This window comes from Haemaphysalis longicornis, unplaced genomic scaffold, assembly GCF_048455015.1.
Source record: "Haemaphysalis longicornis isolate Haplotype H1 unplaced genomic scaffold, Haemaphysalis longicornis Haplotype H1 scaffold_2, whole genome shotgun sequence".
NCBI lineage: Eukaryota > Metazoa > Arthropoda > Arachnida > Ixodida > Ixodidae > Haemaphysalis > Haemaphysalis longicornis.
Window position 1 is genome coordinate 107,602,356 of NW_027526295.1, and position 7,923 is coordinate 107,610,278.

Below are 7,923 nucleotides of genomic sequence, written 5' to 3' on the forward strand. Positions count from 1 at the left end.
AAAATAGAGCCTAAGCACAACCCTATGCCTCCTTTGGCGTTGTAGACTGCCGACCCATGTTTCTGTATTTCCTCAACGAGCCCCTCATTTCCTTACTATAATATTCTGCGAAAGCCTAGCGAGGGTCTCGGTTCTGGCAGCCTTGATGCCTAGGTAGCATAAGAGGGCTTCCCGCCAGTTACCCGCTCATGACAGGCTGTCGACGTTTGAGTCACGCCCCGGTGGTTCAAAAGAAGGTCTCCTTCTCCCCGTGCAGTCAGAGCGGCGCTGGCTACCACCTTCAAGCGTCAGATACACTTCTAGTAAACATAAATAGCCCAGAAAATGAAGGAGAACACAGTCGCCCAGATAGCTTAATTGGTAAGGCATTTGAGATCTAATCGAAAGGCGGGGGTTCGGTCCCCACTCTGGGCGCGTGTTTTTCTTTCTTTCTTCCTGATATTTAAAAAAATGTTAACTTCATTAACCGTAGTAAAAAATAGAGCCTAAGCACACCCCTATGCCTCCTTTGGCGTTGTAGACTGCCGACCTATGTTTCTGTATTTCCTCAACGAGCCCCTCATTTCCTTACTATATTATTCTGCGAAAGCCTAGCGAGGGTCTCGGTCCTGGCAGCCTTGATGCCTAGTTAGCATAAGAGGGCTTCCCGCCAGTTACCCGCTCATGACAGGATGTCGACGTTTGAGTCACGCCCCGGGGGTTGAAAAGGAGGTACCCTTCTCCCCGTGCAGTCAGAATGGCGCTGGCTACCACTCTCAAGCGTCAGATACACTCCTAGTAAACATAAAGAGCCCAGAAACTGAAGGAGAACACAGTCGCCCAGATAGCTGAATTGGTAAGGCATTCGAGATCTAATCGAAAGGCGTGGGTTCGGTCCCCACTTTGGGCGCGTGTTTTTCTTTCTTTCTTTCTTTCTTCCTGATATCTTAAAAAAAATCTCAACTTCATTACCGTAGTAAAAATAGAGCCTAACACACCCCTATGCCTCCTTTGGCATTGTAGACTGCCGACCCATGTTTCTGTATTTCCTCAACGAGCCCCTCATTTCCTTACTATATTATTCTGCGAAATCCTAGCGAGGGTCTCGGTTCTGGCAGCCTTGATGCCTAGGTAGCATAAGAGGGCTTCACGCCAGTTACCCACTCATGACAAAATGTCGACGTTTGAGTCACGCCCCGGGGGTTGAAAGAAGGTCCCCTTCTCCCCGTGCAGTCAGAGTGGCGCTGGCTACCACCCTCAAGCGTCAGATACACTTCTAGTAAATATAAATAGCCCAGAAACTGAAGGAGAACACAGTCGCCCAGATAGCTGAACTGGTAAGGCATTCCAGATATAATCGAAAGGCGTGGGTTCGGTCCCCACTCTGAGCGCGTGTTTTTCCTTCTTTCTTTCTTCCTGATATTTAAAAAAATAAAAAAATCCTAACTTTATTAACCGTAGTGAAAAATAGAGCCTAAGCACAACCCTATGCCTCCTTTGGCGTTGTACACTGCCCACCTATGTTTCTGTATTTCCTCAACAAGCCCCTCATTTCCTTACTATATTATTCTGCGACAGCCTAGCGAGGATCTCAGTTCTGGCAGCCTTGATGCCTAGGTAGCATAAGAGGGCTTCCCGCCAGTTACCCGCTCATGACAGGCTGTCGACATTTGAGTCACGCCCCAGGGGTTGAAAAGAAGGTCCCCTTCTCTCCGTGCAGTCAGAGTGGCGCTGGCTACCACCCTTAAGCATCAGATACACTTCTAGTAAATATAAATAGCCCAAAAACTGAAGGAGAACACAGTCGCCCAGATAGCCGAATTGGTAAGGCATTCGAGATCTAATTGAAAGGCGTGGGTTCGGTCCCCGCTTTGGGCACGTGTTTTTCTTTCTTTCTTTATTTCTTCCTGATATCTTAAAAAAATCTTAACTTCATTACCCGTAGTAAAAAATAGAGCCCAATTACACCCCTATGCCTCCTTTGGCGTTGTAGACTACCGACCTATGTTTCTGTATTTCCTCAACGAGCCCCTCATTTCCTTACAATATTATTCTGCGAAAGCCTAGCGAGGGACTCGGTTCTGGCAGCCTTGATGCCTAGGTAGCATAAGAGGGCTTCCCGCCAGTTACCTGCTCATGACAGGCTGTCGACGTTTTAGACACGCCCCGGGGGTTGAAAAGAAGGTCCCCTTCTCCCCGTGCAGTCAGAGTGGCGCTGGCTACCACCCTCAAGCGTCAGATACACTTCTAGTAAATATAAATAGCCCAGAAACTGAAGGAGAACACAGTCGCCCAGATAGCCGAATTGGTAAGGCATTCGAGATCTAATCGAAAGTCGTGTGTTCGATCCCCACCTTGGGCGCGTGTTTTTCTTTCTTTCTTTCTTACTGATATTTTAAAAAATCTTACCTTCATTAACCGTAGTAAAAATAGAGCCTAAGCACAACCCTATGCCTCCTTTGGCGTTGTAGACTGCCGACCCATGTTTCTGTATTTCCTCAACGAGCCCCTCATTTCCTTACTATAATATTCTGCGAAAGCCTAGCGAGGGTCTCGGTTCTGGCAGCCTTGATGCCTAGGTAGCATAAGAGGGCTTCCCACCAGTTACCCGCTCATGACAGGCTGTCGACGTTTGAGTCACGCCCCGGTGGTTCAAAAGAAGGTCTCCTTCTCCCCGTGCAGTCAGTGCGGCGCTGGCTACCACCTTCAAGCTACAGATACACTTCTAGTAAACATAAATAGCCCAGAAAATGAAGGAGAACACAGTCGCCCAGATAGCTTAATTGGTAAGGCATTCGAGATCTAATCGAAAGGCGTGGGTTCGGTCCCCACTCTGGGCGCGTGTTTTTCTTTCTTTCTTTCTTCCTGATATTTAAAAAAGGTTAACTTCATTAACCGTAGTAAAAAATAGAGCCTAAGCACACCCCTATGCCTCCTTTGGCGTTGTAGACTGCCGACCTATGTTTCTGTATTTCCTCAACGAGCCCCTCATTTCCTTACTATATTATTCTGCGAAAGCCTAGCGAGGGTCTCGGTCCTGGCAGCCTTGATGCCTAGTTAGCATAAGAGGGCTTCCCGCCAGTTACCCGCTCATGACAGGATGTCGACGTTTGAGTCACGCCCCGGGGGGTTGAAAAGAAGGTACCCTTCTCCCCGTGCAGTCAGAATAGCGCTGGCTACCACTCTCAAGCGTCAGATACACTCCTAGTAAACATAAATAGCCCAGAAACTGAAGGAGAACATAGTCGCCCAGATAGCTGAATTGGTAAGGCATTCGAGATCTAATCGAAAGGCGTGGGTTCGGTCCCCACTTTGGGCGCGTGTTTTTCTTTCTTTCTTTCTTTCTTCCTGATATCTTAAAAAAAATCTCAACTTCATTACCGTAGTAAAAATAGAGCCTAACACACCCCTATGCCTCCTTTGGCGTTGTAGACTGCCGACCCATGTTTCTGTATTTCCTCAACGAGCCCCTCATTTCCTTACTATATTATTCTGCGAAATCCTAGCGAGGGTCTCGGTTCTGGCAGCCTTGATGCCTAGGTAGCATAAGAGGGCTTCCCGCCAGTTACCCACTCTTGACAGGATGTCGACGTTTGAGTCACGCCCCGGGGGTTGAAAGAAGGTCCCCTTCTCCCCGTGCAGTCAGAGTGGCGCTGGCTACCACCCTCAAGCGTCAGATACACTTCTAGTAAATATAAATAGCCCAGAAACTGAAGGAGAACACAGTCGCCCAGATAGCTGAACTGGTAAGGCATTCGAGATATATTCGAAAGGCGTGGGTTCGGTCCCCACTCTGGGCGCGTGTTTTTCTTTCTTTCTTCCTGATACTTAAAAAAATGTTAACTTCATTAACCGTAGTAAAAAATAGAGCCTAAGCACACCCCTATGCCTCCTTTGGCGTTGTAGACTGCCGACCTATGTTTCTGTATTTCCTCAACGAGCCCCTCATTTCCTTACTATATTATTCTGCGAAAGCCTAGCGAGGGTCTCGGTTCTGGCAGCCTTGATGCCTAGGTAGCATAAGAGGGCTTCCCGCCAGTTACCCGCTCATGATGACAGGGTTTCGACGTTTGAGTCACTCCCCGGGGGTTGAAAAGAAGGTACCCTTCTCCCCGTGGAGTCAGCGTGGCGCTGGCTACCACCCTCAAGCGTCAGATACACTACTAGTAAACATATATAGCCCAGAAACTGAAGAAGAACACAGTCGCCCAGATAGCTGAATTGGTAAGGCATTCGAGATTTAATCGAAAGGCGTGTGTTCGGTCCCCACTCTGGGCGCGTGTTTTTCTTTCTTTCTTTCTTCCTGATATTTAAAAAAAATGTGAACTTCATTAACCGTAGTAAAAAATAGAGCCTAAGCACACCCCTATGCCTCCTTTGGCGTTGTAGACTGCCGACCTATGTTTCTGTATTTCCTCAACGAGCCCCTCATTTCCTTACTATATTAGTCTGCGAAAGCCTAGCGAGGGTCTCGGTTCTGGCAGCCTTGATGCCTAGGTAGCATAAGAGGGCTTCCCTCCAGTTACCCACTCATGACAGGCTGTCGACGTTTGAGTCACGCCCCGGGGGTTGAAAAGAAGGTCCCCTTCTCCCCGTGCAGTCAGAGTGGCGCTAGCTACCACCCTCAAGCGTCAGATACACTTCTAGTAAACATATATAGCCCAGAAACTGAAGAAGAACACAGTCGCCCAGATAGCTGAATTGGTAAGGAATTCGAGATCTAATCGAAAGGAGTGGGTTCGGTCCCCACTCTGGCCGCGTGTTTTTCTTTCTTTCTTTCTTCCTGATATTTAAAAAAAAATGTTAACTTCATTAACCGTAGTAAAAATAGAGCCTAAGCACACCCCTATGCCTCCTTTGGCATTGTACACTGCCGACCTATGTTTGTGTATTTCCTCAACGAACCCCTCATTTCCTTACTATATTATCATGCGAAAGCCTAGCGAGGGTCTCAGTTCTGGCAGCCTTGATGCCTAGGTAGCTTAAGAGGGCTTCCCGCCAGTTACCCGCTCATGACAGGCTGTCGACATTTGAGTCACGCCCCGGGGGTTGAAAAGAAGGTCCCCTTCAATCCGTACAGTCAGAGTGGCGCTGGCTACCACCTTTAAGCGTCAGATACACTTCTAGTAAATATAAATAGCCCAGAAACTGAAGCAGAACACAGTCGCCCAGATAGCCGAATTGGTAAGGCATTCGAGATCTAATTGAAAGGCGTGGGTTCGGTCCCCGCTTTGGGCACGTGTTTTTCTTTCTTTCTTTCTTTCTTCCTGATATCTTAAAAAAATCTTAACTTCATTAACCGTAGTAAAAAATAGAGCCTAATTACACCCCTATGCCTCCTTTGGCATTGTAGACTACCGACCTATGTTTCTGTATTTCCTCAACGAGCCCCTCATTTCCTTACAATATTATTCTGCGAAAGCCTAGTGAGGGACTCGGTTCTGGCAGCCTTGATGCCTAGGTAGCATAAGAGGGCTTCCCGCCAGTTACCTGCTCATGACAGGCTGTCGACGTTTTAGACACGCCCCGGGGGTTGAAAAGAAGGTCCCCTTCTCCCCGTGCAGTCAGAGTGGCGCTGGCTACCACCCTCAAGCGTCAGATACACTTCTAGTAAATATAAATAGCCCAGAAACTGAAGGAGAACACAGTCGCCCAGATAGCCGAATTGGTAAGGCATTCGAGATCTAATCGAAAGGCGTGTGTTCGATCCCCACTCTGGGCACGTGTTTTTCTTTCTTTCTTTCTTACTGATATTTTAAAAAATTTTACCATCATTAACCGTAGTAAAAATAGAGCCTAAGCACAACCCTATGCCTCCTTTGGCGTTGTAGACTGCCGACCCATGTTTCTGTATTTCCTCAACGAGCCCCTCATTTCCTTACTATAATATTCTGCGAAAGCCTAGCGAGGGTCTCGGTTCTGGCAGCCTTGATGCCTAGGTAGCATAAGAGGGCTTCCCGCCAGTTACCCGCTCATGACAGGCTGTCGACGTTTGAGTCACGCCCCGGTGGTTCAAAAGAAGGTCTCCTTCTCCCCGTGCAGTCAGACCGGCGCTGGCTACCACCTTCAAGCGTCAGATACACTTCTAGTAAACATAAATAGCCCAGAAAATGAAGGAGAACACAGTCGCCCAGATAGCTTAATTGGTAAGGCATTTGAGATCTAATCGAAAGGCGTGGGTTCGGTCCCCACTCTGGGCGCGTGTTTTTCTTTCTTTCTTTCTTTCTTCCTGATATCTTAAAAAAAATCTCAACTTCATTACCGTAGTAAAAATAGAGCCTAACACACCCCTATGCCTCCTTTGGCGTTGTAGACTGCCGACCCATGTTTCTGTATTTCCTCAACGAGCCCCTCATTTCCTTACTATATTATTCTGCGAAATCCTAGCGAGGGTCTCGGTTCTGGCAGCCTTGATGCCTAGGTAGCATAAGAGGGCTTCCCGCCAGTTACCCGCTCATGACAGGATGTCGACGTTTGAGTCACGCCCCGGGGGTTGAAAGAAGGTCCCCTTCTCCCCGTGCAGTCAGAGTGGCGCTGGCTACCACCCTTAAGCATCAGATACACTTCTAGTAAATATAAATAGCCCAAAAACTGAAGGAGAACACAGTCGCCCAGATAGCCGAATTGGTAAGGAATTCGAGATCAAATCGAAAGGCGTGGGTTCGGTCCCCACTCTGGCCGCGTGTTTTTCTTTCTTTCTTTCTTCCTGATATTTTAAAAAAATGTTAACTTCATTACCCGAAGTAAAAAATAGAGCTTAAGCACACCCATATGCCTCCTTTGGCGTTGTACACTGCCGACCTATGTTTCTGTATTTCCTCAACGAGCCCCTGATTTCCTTACTATATTATTCTGCGAAAGCCTAGCGAGGGTCTCAGTTCTGGCAGCCTTGATGCCTAGGTAGCATAAGAGGGCTTCCCACCAGTTACCCGCTCATGACAGGCTGTCGACATTTGAGTCACGCCCCGGGGGTTGAAAAGGAGGTCCCCTTCAATCCGTGCAGTCAGAGTGGCGCTGGCTACCACCCTCAAGCGTCAGATACACTTCTAGTAAATATAAATAGCCCAGAAACTGAAGGAGAACACACTCGCCCAGATAGCCGAATTGGTAAGGAATTCGAGATCTAATCGAAAGGCGTGGGTTCAGTCCCCACTCTGGCCGCGTGTTTTTCTTTCTTTCTTTCTTCCTGATATTTTAAAAAAAATGTTAACTTCATTAACCGTAGTAAAAAATAGAGCCTAAGCACACCCCTATGCCTCCTTTGGCGTTGTAGACTGCCGACCTATGTTTCTGTATTTCCTCAACGAGCCCCTGATTTCCTTACTATATTATTCTGCGAAAGCCTAGCGAGGATCTCAGTTCTGGCAGCCTTGATGCCTAGGTAGCATAAGAGGGCTTCCCGCCAGTTACCCGCTCATGACATGCTGTCGACATTTGAGTCACGCCCCAGGGGTTGAAAAGAAGGTCCCCATCTCTCCGTGCAGTCACAGTGGCGCTGGCTACCAACCTTAAGCATCAGATACACTTCTAGTAAATATAAATATCCCAAAAACTGAAGGAGAACACAGTCGCCCAGATAGCCGAATTGGTAAGGCATTCGAGATCTAATCGAAAGGCGTGGGTTCGGTCCCCACTCTGGCCGCGTGTTTTTCTTTCTTTCTTTCTTCCTGATATTTTAAAAAAATGTTAACTTCATTACCCGAAGTAAAAAATAGAGCCTAAGCACACCCCTATGCCTCCTTTGGCGTTGTACACTGCCGACCTATGTTTCTGTATTTCCTCAACGAGCCCCTCATTTCCTTACTATATTATTCTGCGAAAGCCTAGCGAGGGTCTCGGTTCTGGCAGCCTTGATGCCTAGGTAGCATAAGAGGGCTTCCCGCCAGTTACCCGCTCATGACAGGCTGTCGACATTTGAGTCACGCCCCGGGGGTTGAAAAGGAG

The 7,923-nt window shown here is 47.9% G+C and overlaps 1 non-coding gene across 1 annotated transcript; it reads left to right on the forward strand.

The window, feature by feature from the left end:
- Window positions 1-3,707: 3,707 nt before the first annotated feature.
- Trnai-uau (transfer RNA isoleucine (anticodon UAU)) lies at window positions 3,708-3,779 on the forward strand. The gene has a single exon. It is a non-coding gene; the product is annotated as a tRNA-Ile (tRNA).
- The last annotated feature ends 4,144 nt before the right edge of the window (window positions 3,780-7,923 follow it).